General features: G+C 45.8%; 1 protein-coding gene across 1 annotated transcript in view; it reads left to right on the top strand.

Annotated features, from left to right (window-relative positions):
- Positions 1 to 25112, top strand: part of LOC138297052 (protein unc-93 homolog A-like) — a 168438-nt gene that overhangs the window by 47247 nt on the left and 96079 nt on the right. The window lies entirely within an intron of this gene.

The raw sequence follows: 25112 nt of genomic DNA, 5'->3' as shown, positions 1-25112 counted from the left end.
TTGAGGAAAACATCAAATCTGATTTTAAATCAATCATAGTGATGTTTACAAAGGATTGTATTCAAAATGTAGCCCTTGAGAATAAAATTGTCGTATGATTCATGCAACATAATTAAAAATCATATTTAATTATTTTATTTATTCAGAGTAGATCACACACAGGTCTGCTAGTGTTTCCCTTTTTAATCATACAGATTCTCAACAGAAATCACCTTTCAAATCTGGAGGGAACCAATACGTGTTGAGAGGTTTACCTGAGCAGTACGAAAATAGTCCTGAGAATTTTCCAGCAGCTGCATGTCACAAAATCATGGCCTAAAAATAGACGTAAAAAATATTGCATTCACAAGATTATTATAGGGCCGTAATGTAAAATAAATAAATGTACCTTCATATCTGTATGATGATATAGTGATAGTCGATATTGCGGTTGGAATATTTTTGCCGTCGATAACGCTACCACTGTATCTCCAAGTAGATTAAACTCTACATCTACTTGACAATATAGTGGTAGTCTATATTGTGGATGTGTTATTTTTGCAAATAGATATTTTGACACAGATATTGTGAACACCCAACCTTTTCAGCAGGCATTATTGAGTTAGTACATGACGATACTAGTGCCGAGATATATAACGAAGACATTTACTTAAATGCTGATCATCTGTTTGAGCACCTGTAACATATGGACAGAAAAGCCACTGAACTTGCAAATGCAGGATACAAAAGACGTTTCCGAAAATACAAAATTTGTTCCCAGTATGCTTCTCTCAAAAATGCTCAATTACTTGCGTCGATGGAGTTCTTATAATTTGCTCAGACATATCTTCCACACTGAAACAGTTAAGATGAAATATCAGTTGATCACGCTCACTTTCAAGGGACTGGGCAAGGAAAGGCAGAAACTGTCAATAGCACAGTAATCATAATTAAGACGGAAATGTTGTTCTCTTTCAACTTGAAAAAAAATTATATCATGTACCATTTGGTTAGCAGAGTAGAATTATTCGCGGGTATTTTAAAAGATCAAATAAGTGCACATGAGAGATAATCAATTGAGATAGATTTTTACTGACTTCTGTTTCTGTTATGGGCAATTGATTAGATAGAAGTGCACTTTCTTAGTTAAGAGCAACAATTATTTTTAGCTTTCATTTTCATATCGTAGATTTGTTTATTAGTGTATGCATGTCAGTAAAATAATTGCAGGGCAGCAAGCTAAATAATGAAAATTACACATTAATTGAGGTTCCTTCATATTACTGCACTAGAAAATGTATTGCATAATACAAAGTTACATAGTTGTGTGTTATGGTTAAGGACAACGAGAGACCTTGATGATCACACCACACTAATTCTCGATGACCTTCATGGGCTACCCATTCTATCTAGGGTACAATTAAAAAGTCATAGGGGGTTATTCTAACTTTGGAGGAGGTGTTAATCCGTCCCAAAAGTGACGGAAAAGTGACGGATTTACCACCAGCCGTATTACGAGTCCATTATATCCTATGGAACTCGTAATACGGCTGGTGGTATATCCGTCACTTTACCGTCACTTTTGGGACGGATTAACACTCCTCCAAAGTTAGAATAACCCCCATAGTCATTTTCCAAAAGGCAGTACGAGCCCAATGTGCAAAGCCTTCAACCATTCGCAAACAACCCATTCGCAGTTACCACCAGCTTCAATTTGGTGGTAACCCATTCACAAATGGAAGTGGCCACAAGGGACCCCTTCCCATTTGCGAATGGGGGTGCAAACAATTTTTAAGAGCAGGCAGTGGTCCCACAGACTTCTGCAAATTCTTAACAAATAAAAATAAAACTTTCAGTTTTCTTTTTGTAATGCATCCTGTTTTCCTTTAAGGAAAACGGGCTGCCTTACAAAAACAAAATTGCTTTATTTAAAAACCAATCACAGACGTGGTAGTCTGCTGACCTCAGCAGGCCACCATCCCTGTGATTGTAGCCATTCAAAGTGGGTCGCAAATTGAAAACTGCCTCATGAATATTAATAAGGCAAGTCTCTTTGCGACTCACTGCGAATCGCTAACAGTTTTGAAGACACTGTTGTACATTTCGTATCGTGACTTGCAGTTTGCGAGTCACAAACATTCACAAGTTGCAAGTCGCAATAGGAAATGGTCATACATGTGTCCCATAGATTATAAAAATCCTTCCTATCGCTCAATTGCTGTACATTCCTGGACCTACTAGAGTATTGAGAAACAGGGTCTCTCTCGTCTTGAAGAAAATCAAGCCTTGGTGTTGGACAGTGGATTATTGGTAAGGGCAGGTATTTACCTACACTTAGCAATAGTCCACTAACCCCCACAAGGTCCAGTTAGGTCTCAGTAAATTAAACCCAGCTCAACCCTTGATAGATTGCCAACGAGCATCAATGCTTAATTTAGGAGACTGATGTGTAAAGCATTTAAAAATCATAAAACAGTAAATAAGTAAAACACAAAACACAGTAAACATCCAACACCAATTTATAAAAATGTAGTATATTTTTATCTTGAAAATTACATCAAAAGGATTAAAATCCGACAAAGAGAACCAGAGACATGAATTTTTAAAGAATTAATGTTTTCTTGCGCATAGAAACTGATAGCGCCAATCTGATCATCTGGTTGCACTAGATTGGGGCAAAGTCAAAGTTTGAGGCTACAGCAAGCAGGAGGCCTCAGTCAAAAGTTTACCTTCGAACTTAGGCCCATATTTATGAAAACTTAGCGTTGCATTAGGTTTATTTTTTTACGCTCAAGCAGCATTTACTTAACTCCATATTTATAGTGCCAACCCACCTTGCGTCAATGAGATGCAAGGTAGGCGTTTCCTTCTTAAAAATGGCACTAACTTCCTAGCACCATATTTAACAACTGATACAGAAACAACTCGCAACTGGGAGGTGAGCCTAAATAATGGTGCTAAGCCTGCTTAGCAATATTATTTAACGTTGTAGGAAAGTACCATCTTGCCTGGCATGTTACCCCCATTTTCACTGTATGTATGTTTGTTTTTGCCCATGTGTCACTGGGATCCTGCCAGGCAGTACCACAGTGGCCATAATGTATGCCCTGTATGTGTTCCCTGTGTGGTGCCTAACTGTATCACTGAGGCTCTGCTAACCAGAACCTCAGTGTTTATGCTCTCTCTGCTTTCTAAAATTGTCACTGCAGGCTAGTGACTAATTTGACCAATTCTCAGTGCCACACTGGAACACCCATATAATTCCCTTGTATATGGTACCTAGGTACCCAAGGTATTGGGGTTCCAGGAGATCCCTATGGGCTGCAGCATTTCTTTTGCCACCCATAGGGAGCTCAAACAATTCTTACACAGGACTGCCACTGCAGCCTGAGTGAAATAACGTCCACGTTATTTCACAGCCATTTTCACTGCACATAAGTAACTTATTAGTCACATATATGTCTAACCCTCACTTGGTAAAGGTTAGGTGCCAAGTTACTTAGTGTGTGAGCACCCTGGCACTAGCCAAGGTGCCCCCACATTGTTCAGGGCAAATTCCCCGAACTTTGTGAGTGCGGGCACACTATTACACGCGTGCACTACACATAGGACACTACCTATGTGTAACGTCACAATGGTGACTCCGAACATGGCCATGTAACATGTCTAAGATCATGGAATTGTGCCCCCAATACCATTCTGGTATTGGGAGGACAATTACATGATCCCCCGGGTCTCTAGCACAGAACCCGGGTACTGCCAAACTGCCTTTCCGGGGTTTCCACTGCAGCTGCTGCCAACCCCTCAGACAGGTTTCTGCCCCCCTGGGGCTTGGGCAGCCCAGTCCCAGGAAGGCAGAACAAAGGATTTCCTCTGAGAGAGGGTGTTACACCCTCTCCCTTTGGAAATAGGTGTGAAGGGCTGGGGAGGAGTAGCCTCCCCCAGCTTCTGGAAATGCTTTGATGGGCACAGATGGTGCCCATCTCTGCATAAGCCAGTCTACACCGGTTCAAGGATCCCCCAGCCCTGCTCTGGCGTGAAACTGGACAAAGGAAAGGGGAGTGACCACTCCCCTGACCAGTACCTCCCAGGGGAGGTGCCCAGAGCTCCCCCAGTGTGTCCCAGACCTCTGCCATCTTGGATTCAGAGGTGTTGGGGCACAATGGACTGCTCTGATTGGCCAGTGCCAGCAGGTGACGTCAGAGACCCCTCCTGATAGGTGCTTACCTCTTTCAGTAGCCAAGCCTCCTTTCTTAGTAGCCAAACCTCCTTTTCTGGCTATTTATGGTCTCTCCTCTGGGCTATTCCTCAGATAACGAATGCAAGAGCAGTGGCTCTTCTGTCCAAATTTGGTGGAGGTAAGTCCTTGCCTTCCCCCGCCAGATAGCAAACCTGTGTACTGAGTGATTTGCAACTTCTCCGGCTTCTGTGCACTTCTCCAAGGATTCCTTTGTGCACAGCCTAGCCTGGGTCCCCAGCACTCCGTCCTGCAGTGCTCAACCCGCTGAGTTGGACTACGACGTCGTGGGACCCTCCTTTTGTGACTCTGATTTCACAGATCTTCTAAGTGCCTGTTCCAGGACTTCTGCGGGTGCTGCCTGCTTCTGCGGGGGCTCTCTGAGTTGCTGAGCACCCCCCCCCCCCTGTCTCCTCTTCCAAGGGGCGACATCCTGGTCCTTCCTGGTCCCCAGCAGCACCTAAAATCCTCAACCATGACTCTTGCAGCTAGCAAGGCTTGTTTGAGGTATTTCTGCCTGGAAACACTTCTGCAACATCCAGCACACCGTCGGGCATCTTCCATCCAAAGGAGAATTTCCTAGCCCTTTTCGTTGTTGCAGAATGTTCGGCTTCTTCCACCCGGAGGCAGCCCTTTTGCACCATCATCCGGGGTTTAGTGGGCACCTGCCCCCCTGGACACTTTCGTGACTCTTGGACTTGGTCCCATTCCTTTACAGGTCCTCAGGTCCAGGAATCCATCTTCACTGTTTTGCTGGTGCTTGTGGTTCTGGCAGAATCCCCTATCATGACTATTGTGTCTTTCAGGGGTAGTAGGGTAACTTTACTCCTACTTTTCAGGGTCTTGGGGTGGGGTATTTTGGACACCCTTACTGTTTTTTCACAGTCCCAGCAACCCTCTACAATCCCCCATAGGTCTGGGGTCCATTCGTGATTCGCATTCCACTTTTGGAGTATATGGTTTGCGTTGCCCCTAGACCCATGTCTACCTATTGCATCCTATTGTGATTCTACATTGTTTGCACTACTTTTCTTACTGTTACTCACCTGTTTTGGGTTTGTGTAAATATCATTTGTGTATATTACTTACCTCCTTAGTGAGGGTATTCTCTGAGATACATTTGGCATATTTTCACTAAAATAAAGTACCTTTATTTTTAGTAACTCTGAGTATTGTGTTTTCTTATGATGTTGTGCTATATGATATAAGTGGTATAGCAGGTGCTTTGCATGTCTCCTAGTTCAGCCTAAGCTGCTTTGCCATAGCTACCTTCTATCAGCCTAAGCTGCTAGAAACACCTCTATTCTACTAATAAGGGATAACTGGACCTGGCACAGGGTGTAAGTACCACATGGTACCCACTATAAGCCAGGCCAGCCTCCTACATTGGTGGTGCAGCGGTGGGATAAGTACTTGCAGCTGCTTTACCACTTTATCATTTGGTGCTTTTCATAAGAAAATCTTATACCAAATAGTTCAGTATATGTACACTTAACCAAAACAGTTTACTTTTCTACTATAAAAACTTTTAACAAAGTTTCTGAAAAGTTTTGAAAACTTCTAAAAGTTTTTCAAAAGTTTGAAAAGGTTTTTTCTCTGTGCTTTCTAAAGTTCTAAAACCTTTTTCTCTCACTATCTTTAAACCTTTTCTATCATGTCTACAGTAGAGGCCACTTCCAAGGTTGTTCAGGCAACTTATGAAAGTTTAAACTACAAAAGTTTGAGGGGTCTCTGCCTGGATAAGGGGTTTAAGCATAGGTAATAATCCAACAAAAGAGTTTCTCTTTAACCTGCTCTTACAGGATGACCAGAACCAGTCTGGCCCATCTCAGGAAAGGGTAGAAAAAGGGGAGGCCTCCCAGTCAGACTCAGAGGAGTTCCCTGAAGATGCTGGGGAGGGTTCTTACAAAGTCCTGCCCCCTAGCAGGCCACCTAGTGACAATGGTAGTGTTAGAGGGTCACACATTAGTAGGACATCTTTCACTCCTAGAGGCCAGGTTACTAGGGTCCAGCCAGCTGGGGACAGGTCTCTCTCTGCAAATTCCCACATTTCCTCTGTGTCCAAACATTCCCAAATCTCCCACCCTCAGGATAACCTAATGGAAAGGGAACTCAGAAAGCTGAGGATGGAAGAGACCAGACTGAAACTTAAACAGCAGCAGCTGGCCTTAGACAGGGAATCCCAGAGATTGGGGTTAGTTCCCCATGGTGGCAGCAGCAGTATTTCTGATAGCAATCCTGTTAGAGAGCAAGATTCCAGGAATCTGCATAAGATAGTCCCCCCTTACAAGAAGGAGGATGACATTAATAAGTGGTTGCTGTACTTGAGAGGGCCTGTATGGTACAGTTGGTCCTTCAAAGGCAGTGGGCTGCTATCTTGTGGCTATCTTTCACTGGAAAGGGTAGGGATAGGCTCCTTACTGTCAGAGAAAGTGATGCCAATAATTGCAATGTTTTGAAAGATGCACTCTGGGATGGATTTGGCTTAACCACTGAACAATACAGGATTAAGGGCCAGATGTATCATCACGGCCCATTGCGATTCGGTAATAGCGATTTTTAAGAAATCGCTATTACCGACTTGCAAAGGGCCATGTATCACATTTACGATTCGGTAATTGCGATTTCTTAAAAATCGCTAATGCTATTACCGAATCGCAAATTGTGATACCGGCCCCATTCGCAGCTATGGTCCTGTTGGCCCATAGCTGCAAATTGTTTGCATTTCCAAAATTGCGATTTCTGAACCAGAAATCGCAATTTTTGAAATGCAAATCACCAGGGTGCTGGGGGCCTTTGGCCCCCTCTGCTGCACCCCAAAAATGTTTTGGGGGACATGTAATGTACACACATGCCAAAAGGGCATGTGTGCATTACATGTTCAATTTAAAAATGCATTTTAAATGCATTTTAAAATTTTGCACCAGGTTACCACCTGGTTGCAGTCCATGATATTTTGCAAGTGCAAAATGCCATTCTGCGAAAAATCGCAATTTGCGATTTTTTGCAGCATAGCCTTGCGACCTGGAATTTGTGAATCGCAAATTGCGACTCGCAATTTCCAGGTCGCAACGCAAGAAATCGCAATTTTAGCGATTTCTTATTTGTGGTCTGCGAATGCCTTTCATGCATCGCAGACCACTGTTTTGCACTCACAAACAGCCGAATTTACCGATTCGCACCGTTTGCGAGTGCAAAACTTTTTCATACATCTGGCCCTAAGTTCAGAGACACCAGAAAAGAGTCCTCTCAAGAATGGACAGATTTTGTGGACTGTTCAGTGAAGGCCTTGGAAGGTTGGTTGCATGGCAGTGGAGTTTCTGACTATGAAAGCCTATATAATCTTATTCTGAGAGAGCATATTCTTAACAATTGTGTATCTGACTTGTTGCACCAATACCTAGTAGACTCTGATCTGACCTCGCCCCAAGAATTGGGAAAGAAGGCAAACAAATGGGTCAGAACAAGGGTGAACAGAAAAGTTCATACAGGGGGTGACAAGAATGGCAAGAAGAAGGATGGTAAGTCTTCTGAGAAGGGTGGGGACGAAAGTAAACATTCTGAGTCTTCATCAGGCCCACAAAAATCCTCTGGGGGTGGTGGGTCCAAATCCTATTCAAACAATCAGAAAAAGCCTTGGTGTTATTTGTGTAAAGTCAAAGGCCATTGGGCAAGTGATTCCACTTGTCCAAAGAAAAACACCAAACCTCCCACCACCACAACCACTACTGCAACCTCTAGTGCCCCTAGTAATAGCAGTGGTGGTGGGAAATCTACTACAAATAGCCAATCCAAGGGTGTAGCTGCGCTCACTATTGGCAATGTAGTTGGGTTGGTCTTGTTAGGGAGACCACAGAGGCTGTTTTAGTCTCTGATGGCGGCATTGACTTTGCCACCTTGGTTGCTTGTCCCCTTAATATGGGTAAGTACAAACAACTACCCCTAATCAATGGTGTTGAGGTTGAGGCCTACAGGGACACAGGAGCCAGTGTAACTATGGTGATAGAAAAACTGGTCCACCCTGATCAACACCTACTTGGTCAGCAGTACCAAGTGACTGATGCTCATAACAACACTCTTAGCCACCTAGATCCTGGAACAATGGACCAAGTGCTCCCAAAAACTAGGGGTAGAAAGGGTAAATCCCTGCCCACTATCCCTCCCTCTACAGATGATTCCCCTTTTGAGGAAGAGGAATCCTCTCCCTGTGCAGAACGTACACCAGAGGAGCTGGCAGCAGACACTGCTGAACTTTTGGGTGCAGGGGGGCCTGCCAGGGAAGAGCTGAGTGTGGCACAGCAAACCTGTCCCACATTAGAGTGTTTAAGACAGCAAGCTGTCAAACAGCAGAATGGGGACGTCAGTGATAGCCAGAGGGTGTACTGGGAAGACAACCTCTTGTACACAGATTCAATGGACCCTAAACCTGGAGCTGCCAGGAGATTGGTCATTCCCTTGCAGTACAGAGAGTTTCTGCTCACCCTGGCTCATGACATTCCTTTGGCTGGGCATTTGGGCCAGACGAAAACGTGGGAAAGACGTATCCCCTTGTTTCACTGGCCTCATATGTCAGAGGACACAAAAGAGTTTTGTCGCTCTTGTGTGACCTGCCAAGCCAGTGGCAAGACTGGTGGCTCTCCAAAGGCCCCTCTAATTTCACGTCCAGTGGTTGGGGTGCCCTTTGAAAGGGTAGGGGTTGATATAGTTGGTGCCCTTGCCCCTCCAACAGCTTCAGGCAATAGATTTATCTTGGTGGTAGTGGACCATGCCACAAGATACCCTGAAGCCATCCCCTTAAGGACCACTACAGCTCCTGCTGTGGCAAAGGCCCTACTGGGAATCTTTTCCAGGGTGGGTGTTCCTAAGGAAGTGGTGTCAGACAGAGGTAGCAACTTCATGTCTGCATACCTAAAAGCAATGGGAAAGGAGTGTGGTGTAACCTACAAGTTCACCATCCCTTACCATCCACAAACAAATGGTCTGGTTGAGAGGTTTAATAAAACTCTCAAAGGTATGATAATGGGACTCCCTGAAAAACTCAGAAGGAGATGGGATGTCCTGTTACCTTGCCTCCTTTTTGCTTACAGGGAGGTACCCCAGAAAGGAGTGGGATTCAGCCCCTTTGAACTCCTCTTTGGGCACCCTGTAAGAGGTCCACTTGCTCTTGTGAAGGAGGGTTGGGAACAACCTTTAAAAGCTCCTAAACAGGACATAGTAGACTATGGCCCTCATTACAAAATTGGCGGTAAAAGCCGCTTACCGCTGTAGTGTGGTTAGTTTTACGTATTCATTGCGCTTTAGCTTCAGGCTTTAGGCCTTTGTGCATTTTGCCCTGAATATATTTTATTCATTTGCTGACAGCTTAGAGCCTCTGTGCACTTTGCTCTACATGCTTTTTATTAGGCTTCGTACTGTTATTTTTCAAATAGCCAGTTCTACGGTGTTGTTTTTTTATTCATATCACACTGTTTTGCCTACTTCAGCACTGGAGTTCTCCAAACATATTTACTCTGTGCTTCAGTCAAGGATACAGTCTGGTACATTGCCGATAGACGTGGTAAGAGTTTAGACTTGGCATTCCTGCGTAGGGACATTTTGTGATCACGATGACATGTTAGTTATAAAATCACTTCCTTGTCCCAATACACGCAAGAGGGAGATTCCGACCAGGGAACCACAACTAGACGCTGACTGCCTCGTTGCAGATGCTGAACCAAGATCACAGGTCTTTGCTCAGGTATGAGGGCTGATGTCTCCACAGTGATTCTAATAGGCAAGCTAGAAGCTTAACATGCTGTGCTCTAGATAAAACAAGCAGAGGGAGAGTAGAAACTGTTTGACAATATGATAGCTTTGTTCTTATGTTTTACTCTCCTGGAAACTATTACAATCCTACTGTGTTGTATCGTTCTGGTTATTGCGGCTCACGCCTTAATATCTAAAATACAGTCGTTTTATTAAAAAACATTATATAAAACTTATACTGTCTTTGTCATTTGTATATGAGATCATATTGGAAATAAGAGAGTTTGTTTGGATCTGAGTAACCACGACTTCCCTGAGAAGTTCCAAAGATGTCATGCGCTCGGCTGCCGAATCATTCCTTCCTCATGGGAGAAATGAGGCACTGCTAGTTAGCCGGAGCAAAAAACGGATTTAGGGTGACAGAGTTCTTTACACGTGGGTCAGACTCAGTCCCACACACCGTTATAGATCCTGCTACCTAGAAATCCAGCAGTCTCATTTAGAATAATGAGAGCCCACGCGACATGGCGCCGCCAACGTTTGGTCTGGCTCTAATGATTAGGTCCGACTGACTCTCTTGGTCTCATACATATTTTGACTCCTCGGTTCCGTATTCGGAGACGTCCGTGGGGCTGAGGGTTCTGCCGCCACGGCATAGGTGCTTAATATTGCTTAGTGGTTAGTTGTTCAAGCTTGAACTCTGAAAGGAAAAACCCCGATATTGGTGTGCCTTCTCTGACCTGAAGCTATTTTTTATAAAATGGCGAATCCTAATGTAGTGAATATAGCAATTAATATGCGTCATACGCTCACGGGACATCTGTTGACACATGGACTGACAGTCCAGGGGGGTCCAGTCACTTTTGTGGTGGACGCCCATGCAGCCTATAGAACGGAACTTTTTTATTCTTGGGTCGGATTTCCAGCAGTGGATGGGGGAACAAATACTTTTCACGAATACACTGTTGCGAATGTCCCTGGACAATACAGGGCTTACGCTTATTTAGAAATACCTCTATCTTATCAAGAACACCATAATTGGCTTGATGGCGCCCTCCCACACTCAGTAGCACAAGTTCGGTTAGGTCCACTGAGTAATGATGGTCCTACCTGGCCTTTATTGGCTACATATACACCTCATCCTGCGGTTGCTCAATTGGCAGTGGTTGAAGTTCGTCGTTTGTATACAGAATTAACGGCTACATATAGACGATTAGTTCAGTTTGTCATGCAGACACTAAATACGAATGCAGCGCGTGCTGCTCCAGCTCACCCACAGGCTGTGGTTCCGGGTATTTATCCGGCCACTGTACACTCAGTTATGGGTAAAGTACCGGCTAAACGAGAGGAGACTCCATTTTGGCTGGCGCCAAAAATTAATACGCTGGAAGCAGTATTTCCCCATACGGGACCTCAGGATAAACATAGAATTTTGACGATGTGTTTGCCGTACGGGATGGTTCCTCCGGTGGACCTTTGTAATACCTGGGGCACGGTGTTTGCCGCGCTCTACACTACGGCACACAGTACACCGACATTAGCTAATTTACCGGACGTGCTTAAACAGATTCAGGATGAATATGGGGCTGCCCCTGCCTTGGATTTGGGCATGCAGTTGCTGGGCAATTTTGCCACAGTTTCTTCTATTATTTTGAGTAATCTCAAAGGAGAGGCAGTAGCACTAGCAGTGCGAATGCGTCTTCGGGATGTTCCGCTGCTTAATCAGGAGCCGGAGCTTCCGAGAATAATAGCAGAAACATATTCTAGTATTGGTCGTGATAGCCTAGGGGCTAGACCACAAAAACCCCAGTTACAGGGTAAAAATAATAAAGAGAATGCTAAACAGCAACAACCTGAGGGTTCGAAAAAGCGCTGGGAAAAGAAACAGCAAACACCTAAGAAAGATGGTGGGCAGTCTCCGCAACCAGAGACCCCACAGAATAAGTATAATCTCAGGAATAGGGATACCTTGAAGACGCCTGATAGATATCAATATACTGATACACGCGAATCTCGTTCCTTTCAGGACTCCTCGGAAAAGAGAAGTGAGAGAGGTGGGCGGTCAGAGCGGAGGACGGAGTACGTGAAACCGAGACAGGATTCACAACGCTCAGCGGAGGTTTCTATTAAACAAGAAGAGAAACCGCTGCAACAAAAACAGCAATTTAAAAAGTGGCAGCAGTCTCAGTTAGACATGCCGCTCAAGAAGAGAGTTCTCTTGACGAACAAGACGTGGGCGTTAGCTCTGTTAGACAGCGCGGCAGAGGTCACAATAGTTCGCCGGAGTCTTCTAGAGCATCTGGAGGTGAAAGCAACTGATGACTTCATACAAGTCGAGATGGCGGATATGCGAGTCTCTGATCCTGATAGAGTATATGAAGTGACTCTACGATTGGAAGGGGACATTGACCGTATTGTAAACGCCATTTTTTGGGACCATGTGGTAAAATCATATGATGTTCTGCTGGCCGAACAAGATTGGCCACCTGACTTTGTTCGCGACTGTCCGGTTGGGGAGGAGGTTATTACACCTTCCTTCTCACCACTTGTTCCGAAAGAACTAGCGGAGTCCTATATTAAATCATGGGCTCTAGCACAAGCTCCCGCCTTGTATAGAAATAATGTGGGGTGGGACAGACAATCACCTTATCATGTAATTCCAATAAAGGGCGAACCTCAGCCACAACCGCAATATCCTATCAAATTTGAAGCTAGGGCATCGGTTAGAACAATTCTTACACAATTGGAGTATCAGGGTGTAATTGAGCCCTGTGTCTCGCCGATGAATAATCCCTTGTTTCCGGTAGCTAAACCGGACCATTCATATAGGATCGTGGTGGATTACCGACATTTGAATAGTCATACACGCACATATGCAATACAGAATTCACACAGCGCAGCGCTTATGAATAATATAGTGCGTAAAAAATACAAGACAACATTGGATATCTCGAATGGATTTTTCTGCCAGAATATAGCGCCCGAGAGTCGGGACTATACCTGTTTCAGTGCGTTTGGCTCTCAGAAATTTTTTTGTTGTTTGCCTCAGGGGTATAAGAATAGCCCAGGACTGTTTTCGGCTCGTGTAACTGAAATGCTGCATGAGTTCGACCCTGAAGCGTTATCATATGTCGATGACATATATCTGACAGATGATGAGATTCTGCAACATCTAAGGCGTGTATCGCGCATTGTTGTGGGGTTTGCTGATATTGGCTATAAATTTAATTTTAAGAAATCAAAGATTGCCTTCCTCAGCGTCATTTTCCTGGGATATGAGTTGTCGAGTGAGGGCAAGAGCCTAGCGCCACATTTTTTGGAGAAATGTGCTTTATTGCAGCCTCCTAATACGGTTCGGAAGCTCCAGTCCTTGTTGGGGTTTCTGAATTTTGGCAGAACTTACATTCCTGAATATGCGACGCGTATAAAACCCTTATACGAGTTGATTCGCCCAAATTTTTCGAGTAGATTTTGGACGATTGAACATACACACATACTGCGAGAGTTACAGAGTGATCTCTTGGCAGTTAAACACTTACACACACGGGACAATAAGACACATTTAGTCATCAGGGTGATACCTGGGGCTGTTGGGTTTACTTATGTCACCTTTAATGAAGGGGAGACAGTCCCGATTGCATACAAGTCTCACTTGTATTCTGCTGCAGAGCAACGTTTTGCACAAACTGAGAAAATTCTCACTGCAGTACAGATGGCTGTTATTAAAGAAAGACCGCTGGCCCAGGGTCAACGCATTGTTGTCGTTTCCCCGGTTCCGGCCTTAGAGGCTGTTACAAAAGCGAGTGTTCCTAATTCGAAAGCTTTACACCCGCAATGGATACAATGGGCTACGTCTTTGACAGCCACTGATGTAGATTATGTATTTGACCCTAAACTGCAGACTCAAGAATTTCTTCAATACGAAATAGAATACCCTGTTCCTGCTGGTACGTTGCCTATTGACCAATATCAAGTGGTCATGTATACCGATGGCTCTGCGCAACCAGCGGTTGGGACTAAACAACAGTATTCTGCTGCATGTGCGGTGGTGAGCGGCACTATGGAGGGGGAAGTGATCTGCCCCCAACATACTTATACTAAAACCTTGGGAGATTGCACGGCACAGCTGGCTGAGCTCAAAGCTCTATTGTTAGCGTTGGAGCACGCGGATCTGGCACTTTTAACCTTGCTGGTCTGTGACTCCTACTACTGTGTGCAGTCTTTCAACGAATATTTACACTATTGGAAGATGAATGGGTTCAGAGATTCTAAAGGCAACACCATTAAACATAAAATGTTGTGGGGTAAGGTTGCGGATCTGAAGGAAACGCTTCCTAATGTCCATGTTGTGCATACACTTGGACACCAGCGCGTTGGAATACACGTTGCTGGGAATACTTTGGCTGATGAAGCCGCGAAACCGGCAGTGGCTGTCGCCACTGTGGCCGCAGTGACTCATTCGAGTTCCAAACCAGACACAGAAATTTCGGCTGCCATAAAGGCTACGGCTGCTGGCACGCCCTTTCCTAAAGGATTTCCTTCAAAATATAGTTACTGCTTGAATGGTGCGCTAAATGCTACTGTTACAATTCCAGGCATTGGTGTACGTGAAATTCCCAATAAAATTGAGAGACCTCGATTAATTTCTGCAGCACATGAGGGGGTTGCTTCTGCACATGCTGGTGTGGCTGCCACGATTTCACTTTTACAGGCTTGTTACTGGTGGCCTGGTCTCTATAAAGAGACGAAGCAATATGTCCTTTGTTGTGACGTTTGTCAACAAATTAAAGCATCGTTGGCTAGACGCCCGCAGCAGACGCCCCTTCTGATTTCAAATAAACCTTTACAGTGTGTGTACTTGGATCATTGTGGTCCGCTGACACCAGATTGTGCATACAAATATATATTGGTTGCTGTAGATTCGTGCTCCAGATTTGTATGGGTATGGCCACAACGCTCGGCTGACGCTCGAACTGTTATTAAAGATTTGCGTATCTTTGTCGATATATTTGCAGTTGCGGCTTTTCATTCGGAGCAGGGCCCTGCTTTTGCCTCTAAGGCATTCAGGGACACCATGGCTTCGTTGGGGGTCCAACTCCAATTCTCGTCTCCATTTCATCCCGAGGGAAATTCTGTCGTGGAGCGTTTAAATCGTGATTTAAAGCAGTCCTTAACGGCCAGAGTTATAGGTACGGGTCGTGGTTGGCTAGCCCACCTATATGGAGTACAGAGAGCACTTAATAACTTGCCTAGGAGGTCACTGGGGGGTCGTACTTCATATGAGTGCCTGTTTGGAACACAAATGTATGTTTCTGATCTAGATGGTCCTGGTGTGGAGGCGGCAGATACGCCCTTTGACATAAATGATCGTTTCACTGTTTTGCAGGATTTACAACAATTCCGTGAAGATAACTCTTCTGCCAGTGCTGCCTCCTCAGGAATTAAGGATGAGCCAGTAACACCTACTGGTTGGATACCCAGGATTGGGGATCTAGTGCGTGAAAAGGTTGCAGTTAAAAAAGAATTTGGTCCTTCTTATCGAGAACCTGTCCCTGTGTTGGGGATGAGCGGCACGAGAACTGTGATTTTACCGCCGCTGCGAGGGGCCAAAGGAAATCGCTTTGTTTCCATTGATAATGTCAAGTTACAACATGTGGCCGATTCTGCACAGCAGACCAAGAGGGACACCCAGTAGTTCCGGAATCCCTCTCACTACTGGGGAGGAAGTCCCGCTGCAGGTGATTTTCACCGACACTGTTTCCTCTCCGAGCTTGGGGAGGGTGGATGATGATCTTGCGATTGTTCCACCGACGGCGATTAATATGGAATCTTGTGATCAAATTGCTGTACGTTCTACTGATGTTTCTGAACATGTGGTTTATAGCGTGCCACGGCGAGAGCCTCCATCTGCTTCTTCGTTCACAGTTGCACCTTTTGCTAGAACTGCTTCTGGCTGCTTCAACGACGCTGATAATGATGGGTCCGGCTCCTCGTCCTCGATGTCTTCTGTCCACGGTCCACGACGGCTGCTGGGATGGCTTAAACAAACATATTTTGTTTTTCCTTGGAACTATTTTTGGCTGTTTTTGGCCGTGATGACTGTTTTATTATGGTTGGGATTTGTGGTTACTTTTTTTCTGATAATACATGGTCATTTTCTTCCTGATCGCTCTGACATTGAGCACGTAGAGACTGTGTTGAAACCGCATTTTTCGTCTCATATGGTTCGAAGAGATTTGTCCACTGTTAACATTTCTGCGATACCAGTTCCGGATGGAATTGTGTGGGATAAAGTAATGTTTGATATATATGGTCCCACTGAATTGATTCAAATACCGTATGTCCTCAAATTATCAATTAATGATATTGTTATACCTGGCATTGTTTCTGATGATTGGGATGTGAAGACAGTAGATTCTATGCTTACGGATTTGCAATATTATACTGTCTATGACGATGATGATGCTTACCAGTTTAGAGATACTCATGGTGACATGTTTTGTTACAACTATTATGGACACCACTTTATTCATAAAGCTAGTAGCCCCAAGTCGATGTTTAATTATGTGCAATGGGAACATTGCTCGACTCCTCCACAAGGGAGTTCAAAAACGTATTATGATAAATTTGCATATTTTTCTGGGCATGATCCACGTGATGCTAAGTCCTACTATTTTAAAGTTGTACCGTATTCTAATAAGCAGATGTTATTGACCGATACTAAATTACTGTATTCCAATTTGTTTGTATCTAAACTTTCGGTCGAGGGATATTGTAGGAAGTTGGCTCTGTATGTGCTATTTCAAAGTAAGGAATAGCATGCACAGAGTCCAAGGGTTCCCCTTAGAGGTAAAATAGTGGTAAAAATAGATAATACTAATGCTCTATTTTGTGGTAGTGTGGTCGAGCAGTAGGCTTATCCAAGGAGTAGTGTTAAGCATTTGTTGTACATACACATAGACAATAAATGAGGTACACACACTCAGAGACAAATCCAGCCAATAGGTTTTGTTATAGAAAAATATATTTTCTTAGTTTATTTTAAGAACCACAGGTTCAAATTTAACATGTAATATCTTGTTTGAAAGGTATTGCAGGTAAGTACATTAGGAACTTTGAATCATTTCAATTGCATGTATACTTTTCAAGTTATTCACAAATAGCTACTTTAAAAGTGGACACAGTGCAATTTTCACAGTTCCTGGGGGAGGTAAGTTTTTGTTAGTTTTACCAGGTAAGTAAGACACTTACAGGGTTCAGTTCTTGGTCCAAGGTAGCCCACCGTTGGGGGTTCAGAGCAACCCCAAAGTCACCACACCAGCAGCTCAGGGCCGGTCAGGTGCAGAGTTCAAAAGTGGTGCCCAAAACGCATAGGCTAGAATGGAGAGAAGGGGGTGCCCCGGTTCCGGTCTGCTTGCAGGTAAGTACCCGCGTCTTCGGAGGGCAGACCAGGGGGGTTTTGTAGGGCACCGGGGGGGACACAAGTCCACACAGAAATTTCACCCTCAGCAGCGCGGGGGCGGCCGGGTGCAGTGTAGAAACAAGCGTCGGGTTTGTAATGTTAGTCTATGAGAGATCTCGGGATCTCTTCAGCGCTGCAGGCAGGCAAGGGGGGGATTCCTCGGGGAAACCTCCACTTGGGCAAGGGAGAGGGACTCCTGGGGGTCACTTCTCCAGTGAAAGTCCGGTCCTTCAGGTCCTGGGGGCTGCGGGTGCAGGGTCTCTCCCAGGCGTCGGGACTTTAGGTTCAAAGAGTCGCGGTCAGGGGAAGCCTCGGGATTCCCTCTGCAGGCGGCGCTGTGGGGGCTCAGGGGGGACAGGTTTTGGTACTCACAGTCGGAGAGTAGTCCGGGGGTCCTCCCTGAGGTGTTGGTTCTCCACCAGCCGAGTCGGGGTCGCCGGGTGCAGTGTTGCAAGTCTCACGCTTCTTGCGGGGAGATTGCAGGGTCTTTAAAGCTGCTCCTTGAAACGAAGTTGCAGTCTTTTTGGAGCAGGTCCGCTGTCCTCGGGAGTTTCTTGTCTTTTTCGAAGCAGGGCAGTCCTCAGAGGAGTCAGAGGTCGCTGGTCCCTTGGAAGGCGTCGCTGGAGCAGAGTTCTTTGGAAGGCAGGAGACAGGCCGGTGAGTTTCTGGAGCCAAGGCAGTTGTCGTCTTCTGGTCTTCCTCTGCAGGGGTTTTCAGCTAGGCAGTCCTTCTTCTTGTAGTTGCAGGAATCTAATTTTCTAGGGTTCAGGGTAGCCCTTAAATACTAAATTTAAGGGCGTGTTTAGGTCTGGGGGGTTAGTAGCCAATGGCTACTAGCCCTGAGGGTGGGTACACCCTCTTTGTGCCTCCTCCCAAGGGGAGGGGGTCACAATCCTAACCCTATTGGGGGAATCCTCCATCTGCAAGATGGAGGATTTCTAAAAGTTAGAGTCACTTCAGCTCAGGACACCTTAGGGGCTGTCCTGACTGGCCAGTGACTCCTCCTTGTTTTTCTCATTATTTTCTCCGGCCTTGCCGCCAAAAGTGGGGCCTGGCCGGAGGGGGCGGGCAACTCCACTAGCTGGAGTGTCCTGCTGGGTTGGCACAAAGGAGGTGAGCCTTTGAGGCTCACCGCCAGGTGTGACAATTCCTGCCTGGGAGAGGTGTTAGCATCTCCACCCAGTGCAGGCTTTGTTACTGGCCTCAGAGTGACAAAGGCACTCTCCCCATGGGGCCAGCAACATGTCTCGGTTTGTGGCAGGCTGCTAAAACTAGTCAGCCTACACAGGTAGTCGGTTAAGTTTCAGGGGGCACCTCTAAGGTGCCCTCTGTGGTGTATTTTTCAATAAAATGTACACTGGCATCAGTGTGCATTTATTGTGCTGAGAAGTTTGATACCAAACTTCCCAGTTTTCAGTGTAGCCATTATGGTGCTGTGGAGTTCGTGTTTGACAGACTCCCAGACCATATACTCTTATGGCTACCCTGCACTTACAATGTCTAAGGTTTTGTTTAGACACTGTAGGGGTACCATGCTCATGCACTGGTACCCTCACCCATGGTATAGTGCACCCTGCCTTAGGGCTGTAAGGCCTGCTAGAGGGGTGTCTTACCTATACTGCATAGGCAGTGAGAGGCTGGCATGGCACCCTGAGGGGAGTGCCATGTCGACTTACTCGTTTTGTCCTCACTAGCACACACAAGCTGGCAAGCAGGGTGTCTGTGCTGAGTGAGAGGTCTCCAGGGTGGCATAAGACATGCTGCAGCCCTTAGAGACCTTCCTTGGCATCAGGGCCCTTGGTACTAGAAGTACCAGTTACAAGGGACTTATCTGGATGCCAGGGTCTGCCAATTGTGGATACAAAAGTACAGGTTAGGGAAAGAACACTGGTGCTGGGGCCTGGTTAGCAGGCCTCAGCACACTTTCAATTGTAAACATAGCATCAGCAAAGGCAAAAAGTCAGGGGGCAACCATGCCAAGGAGGCATTTCCTTACACAACCCCCCCCCAAACGAAAGAGGATGAGACTAACCTTTCCCAAGAGAGTCTTCATTTTCTAAGTGGAAGAACCTGGAAAGGCCATCTGCATTGGCATGGGCAGTCCCAGGTCTGTGTTCCACTATAAAGTCCATTCCCTGTAGGGAGATGGACCACCTCAACAGTTTAGGATTTTCACCTTTCATTTGCATCAGCCATTTGAGAGGTCTGTGGTCAGTTTGAACTAGGAAGTGAGTCCCAAAGAGGTATGGTCTCAGCTTCTTCAGGGACCAAACCACAGCAAAGGCCTCCCTCTCAATGGCACTCCAACGCTGCTCCCTGGGGAGTAACCTCCTGCTAATGAAAGCAACAGGCTGGTCAAGGCCATCATCATTTGTTTGGGACAAAACTGCCCCTATCCCATGTTCAGAGGCATCAGTCTGCACAATGAACTGCTTAGAATAATCTGGAGCTTTGAGAACTGGTGCTGAGCACATTGCCTGTTTCAGGGTGTCAAAGGCCTGTTGGCATTCCACAGTCCAGTTCACTTTCTTGGGCATTTTCTTGGAGGTGAGTTCAGTGAGGGCTGTCACAATGGATCCATATCCCTTCACAAACCTCCTGTAATACCCAGTCAAGCCAAGGAATGCCCTGACTTGAGTCTGGGTTTTTGGAGCTACCCAGTCCAGAATAGTCTGGATCTTGGGTTGGAGTGGCTGAACTTGGCCTCCACCTACAAGGTGGCCCAAGTAAACCACAGTTCCCTGCCCTATCTGGCATTTGGATGCCTTGATAGAGAGGCCTGCAGATTGCAGAGCCTTCAAAACCTTCCTCAGGTGGACCAGGTGATCCTGCCAGGTGGAGCTAAAGACAGCAATATCATCAAGATAAGCTGTGCTAAAGGACTCCAAGCCAGCAAGGACTTGATTCACCAACCTTTGGAAGGTGGCAGGGGCATTCTTTAAACCAAAGGGCATAACAGTAAACTGATAATGCCCATCAGGTGTGGAGAATGCTGTTTTCTCTTTTGCTCCAGGTGCCATTTTTATTTGCCAGTACCCTGCTGTCAAGTCAAAGGTACTTAGGAATTTGGCAGCACCTAATTTGTCTATGAGCTCATCAGCTCTTGGAATTGGATGAGCATCTGTCTTGGTGACAGAATTGAGCCCTCTGTAGTCCACACAAAACCTCATCTCTTTCTTTCCATCTTTGGTGTGAGGTTTGGGGACTAAGACCACTGGGCTAGCCCAGGGGCTGTCAGAGCGCTCAATCACTCCCAATTCCAGCATCTTGTGGACTTCCACCTTGATGCTTTCCTTAACATGGTCAGACTGTCTAAAGATTTCGTTCTTGACAGGCATGCTGTCTCCTGTGTCCACATCATGGGTACACAGGTGTGTCTGACCAGGGGTTAAGGAGAAGAGTTCAGGAAACTGTTGTAGGACTCTCCTACAATCAGCTTGCTGTTGGCCAGAGAGGGTGTCTGAGTAGATCACTCCATCTACTGTGCCATCTTTTGGGTCTGATGACAGAAGATCAGGGAGAGGTTCACTCTCTGCCTCCTGATCCTCATCTGTTACCATCAACAGATTCACATCAGCCCTGTCATGGAAGAGCTTAAGGCGGTTCACATGGATCACCCTCCTGGGGCTCCTGCTTGTGCCCAGGTCCACCAGGTAGGTGACCTGACTCTTCCTTTCTAGCACTGGGTAAGGGCCACTCCATTTGTCCTGGAGTGCCCTGGGAGCCACAGGCTCCAGAACCCAGACTTTCTGCCCTGGTTGGAACTCAACCAGTGCAGCCTTTTGGTCATACCAAAACTTCTGGAGCTGTTGGCTGGCCTCAAGGTTTTTGGTTGCCTTTTCCATGTACTCTGCCATTCTAGAGCGAAGGCCAAGTACATAGTCCACTATGTCCTGTTTAGGCTCATGGAGAGGTCTCTCCCAGCCTTCTTTAACAAGGGCAAGTGGTCCCCTTACAGGATGACCAAACAGAAGTTCATAGGGTGAGAATCCTACTCCCTTCTGTGGCACCTCTCTGTAAGCGAAAAGCAGACATGGCAAGAGGACATCCCATCTCCTTTTGAGTTTTTCTGGGAGCCCCATGATCATGCCTTTTAATGTCTTGTTGAATCTCTCAACCAAGCCATTAGTTTGTGGATGGTATGGTGTAGTGAATTTATAAGTCACTCCACACTCATTCCACATGTGCTTTAGGTATGCTGACATGAAGTTGGTACCTCTGTCAGACACCACCTCCTTAGGGAAACCCACTCTGGTAAAGATACCAATGAGGGCCTTGGCTACTGCAGGGGCAGTGGTCGACCTAAGGGGAATAGCTTCAGGATACCTGGTAGCATGATCCACTACTACCAGGATATACATATTTCCTGAGGCTGTGGGAGGTTCCAGTGGACCAACTATGTCCACACCCACTCTTTCAAAGGGAACCCCCACCACTGGAAGTGGAATGAGGGGGGCCTTTGGATGCCCACCTGTCTTACCACTGGCTTGACAGGTGGGGCAGGAGAGGCAAAACTCCTTAACCATGTTGGACATATTGGGCCAGTAGAAGTGGTTGACTAACCTCTCCCACGTCTTGGTTTGTCCCAAATGTCCAGCAAGGGGAATGTCATGGGCCAATGTTAGGATGAACTTCCTGAACAGCTGAGGCACTACCACTCTCCTAGTGGCACCAGGTTTGGGGTCTCTGGCCTCAGTGTACAGGAGTCCATCTTCCCAATAGACCCTATGCGTTCCATTTTTCTTGCCTTTGGACTCTTCAGCAGCTTGCTGCCTAAGGCCTTCAAGAGAGGGACAGGTTTCTTGTCCCTTACACAGCTCCTCCCTTGAGGGTCCCCCTGGGCCTAAGAGCTCAACCTGATAAGGTTCAAGCTCCAAAGGCTCAGTTCCCTCAGAGGGCAGAACTTCTTCCTGAGAAGAGAGGTTTCCTTTCTTTTGCTGTGTTGCAGTTGGTTTCCCAGCTGACTTTCCTGTTCTCTTGGTAGGCTGGGCCATTCTTCCAGACTCCAGCTCTACTTGTTCACTCTGTGCCTTGCACTGTGCTCTAGTTTTCACACACACCAGTTCAGGGATACCCAGCATTGCTGCATGGGTTTTTAGCTCTACCTCAGCCCATGCTGAGGACTCCAGGTCATTTCCAAGCAGACAGTCTACTGGGATGTTTGAGGAGACCACCACCTGTTTCAGGCCATTGACCCCTCCCCATTCTAAAGTAACCATTGCCATGGGATGTACTTTTCTCTGATTGTCAGCGTTGGTGACTGTGTAAGTTTTTCCAGTCAGGTATTGGCCAGGGGAAACCAGTTTCTCTGTCACCATGGTGACACTGGCACCTGTATCCCTCAGGCCCTCTATTCTAGTCCCATTAATTAAGAGTTGCTGTCTGTATTTTTGCATGTTAGGCGGCCAGACAGCTAGTGTGGCTAAATCCACCCCACCCTCAGAAACTAGAGTAGCTTCAGTGTGGACCCTGATTTGCTCTGGGCACACTGTTGATCCCACTTGGAGACTAGCCATACCAGTGTTACCTGGATGGGAGTTTGGAGTGGAACCTTTCTTGGGACAGGCCTTGTCTCCAGTTTGGTGTCCATGCTGTTTACAGCTATGACACCAGGCCTTTTTGGGATCAAAGTTTTTACCCTTGTACCCATTGTTTTGTGAAGAGGCTCTGGGCCCACCCTCCTGTGCAGGTTTTTGGGGGCCTGTAGAAGACTCTTTACTATTTTTAGTTTTGGTTGTCTCATCACCCTTCCCCTGGGGAGTCTTTGTGACCCCTTTCTTTTGGTCACCCCCTGTTGAAGTCTTGGACACCCTTGTCTTGACCCAATGGTCCGCCTTCTTTCCCAATTCTTGGGGAGAAATTGGTCCTAGGTCTACCAGATGCTGATGCAGTTTATCATTGAAACAATTACTCAATAGGTGTTCTTTCACAAATAAATTGTACAGCCCATCATAATTACTTACACCACTGCCTTGAATCCAACCATCTAGTGTTTTCACTGAGTAGTCAACAAAGTCAACCCAGGTCTGGCTCGAGGATTTTTGAGCCCCCCTGAACCTAATCCTGTACTCCTCAGTGGAGAATCCAAAGCCCTCAATCAGGGTACCCTTCATGAGGTCATAAGATTCTGCATCTTTTCCAGAGAGTGTGAGGAGTCTATCCCTACACTTTCCAGTGAACATTTCCCAAAGGAGAGCACCCCAGTGAGATCTGTTCACTTTTCTGGTTACACAAGCCCTCTCAAAAGCTGTGAACCATTTGGTGATGTCATCACCATCTTCATATTTTGTCACAATCCCTTTGGGGATTTTTAACATGTCAGGAGAATCTCTGACCCTATTTATATTGCTGCCACCATTGATGGGTCCTAGGCCCATCTCTTGTCTTTCCCTCTCTATGGCTAGGATCTGTCTTTCCAAAGCCAATCTTTTGGCCATCCTGGCTAACTGGATGTCCTCTTCACTGGGGCTATCCTCAGTGATTTCAGAGGTGTTGGTCTCTCCTGTGAGGGAACCAGCATCTCTGACTATTATTTTAGGAGTCAGGGTTTGAGGGACCCTGTTCTCCCTAGATAGGACTGGTAGGGGGGAATTGTCCTCCAAGTCACTATCCTCTTCCTCTGAGTTGCCACCCTCAGAGGGGTTGGCCTTTTCAAACTCTGCCAAAAGCTCCTGGAGCTGTATTTTGGTAGGTTTGGGGCCCATTGTTATTTTCTTTATTTTACAGAGTGACCTTAGCTCCCTCATCTTAAGATGGAGGTAAGGTGTGGTGTCGAGTTCCACCACAGTCACATCTGTGCTAGACATTTTGCTTCTAAAAGTTGGAATACTTTTTAAGAATCTACAACTGGTTCTAGAATCTAATTCAAACTTTTACAAACTTTTAAACTCTAAAAGAAATGCTAAACAGGATCTAACACAAGGCCCTAGCAGGTCTTTTAAGAATTTAGAAAACTTTTCAAATTGCAAAAATCAATTTCTAATGACAATTTTGGAATTTGTCGTGTGATCAGGTATTGGCTGAGTAGTCCAGCAAATGCAAAGTCTTGTACCCCACCGCTGATCCACCAATGTAGGAAGTTGGCTCTGTATGTGCTATTTCAAAGTAAGGAATAGCATGCACAGAGTCCAAGGGTTCCCCTTAGAGGTAAAATAGTGGTAAAAATAGATAATACTAATGCTCTATTTTGTGGTAGTGTGGTCGAGCAGTAGGCTTATCCAAGGAGTAGTGTTAAGCATTTGTTGTACATACACATAGACAATAAATGAGGTACACACACTCAGAGACAAATCCAGCCAATAGGTTTTGTTATAGAAAAATATCTTTTCTTAGTTTATTTTAAGAACCACAGGTTCAAATTTAACATGTAATATCTTGTTTGAAAGGTATTGCAGGTAAGTACATTAGGAACTTTGAATCATTTCAATTGCATGTATACTTTTCAAGTTATTCACAAATAGCTACTTTAAAAGTGGACACTTAGTGCAAATTTCACAGTTCCTGGGGGAGGTAAGTTTTTGTTAGTTTTACCAGGTAAGTAAGACACTTACAGGGTTCAGTTCTTGGTCCAAGGTAGCCCACCGTTGGGGGTTCAGAGCAACCCCAAAGTCACCACACCAGCAGCTCAGGGCCGGTCAGGTGCAGAGTTCAAAAGTGGTGCCCAAAACGCATAGGCTAGAATGGAGAGAA

Source organism: Pleurodeles waltl, chromosome 5, assembly GCF_031143425.1.
Source record: "Pleurodeles waltl isolate 20211129_DDA chromosome 5, aPleWal1.hap1.20221129, whole genome shotgun sequence".
Lineage (NCBI taxonomy): Eukaryota > Metazoa > Chordata > Amphibia > Caudata > Salamandridae > Pleurodeles > Pleurodeles waltl.
The sequence above is the reverse complement of the archived record's forward strand: the minus strand, read 5'-3'. Positions and strand labels throughout refer to the sequence as shown.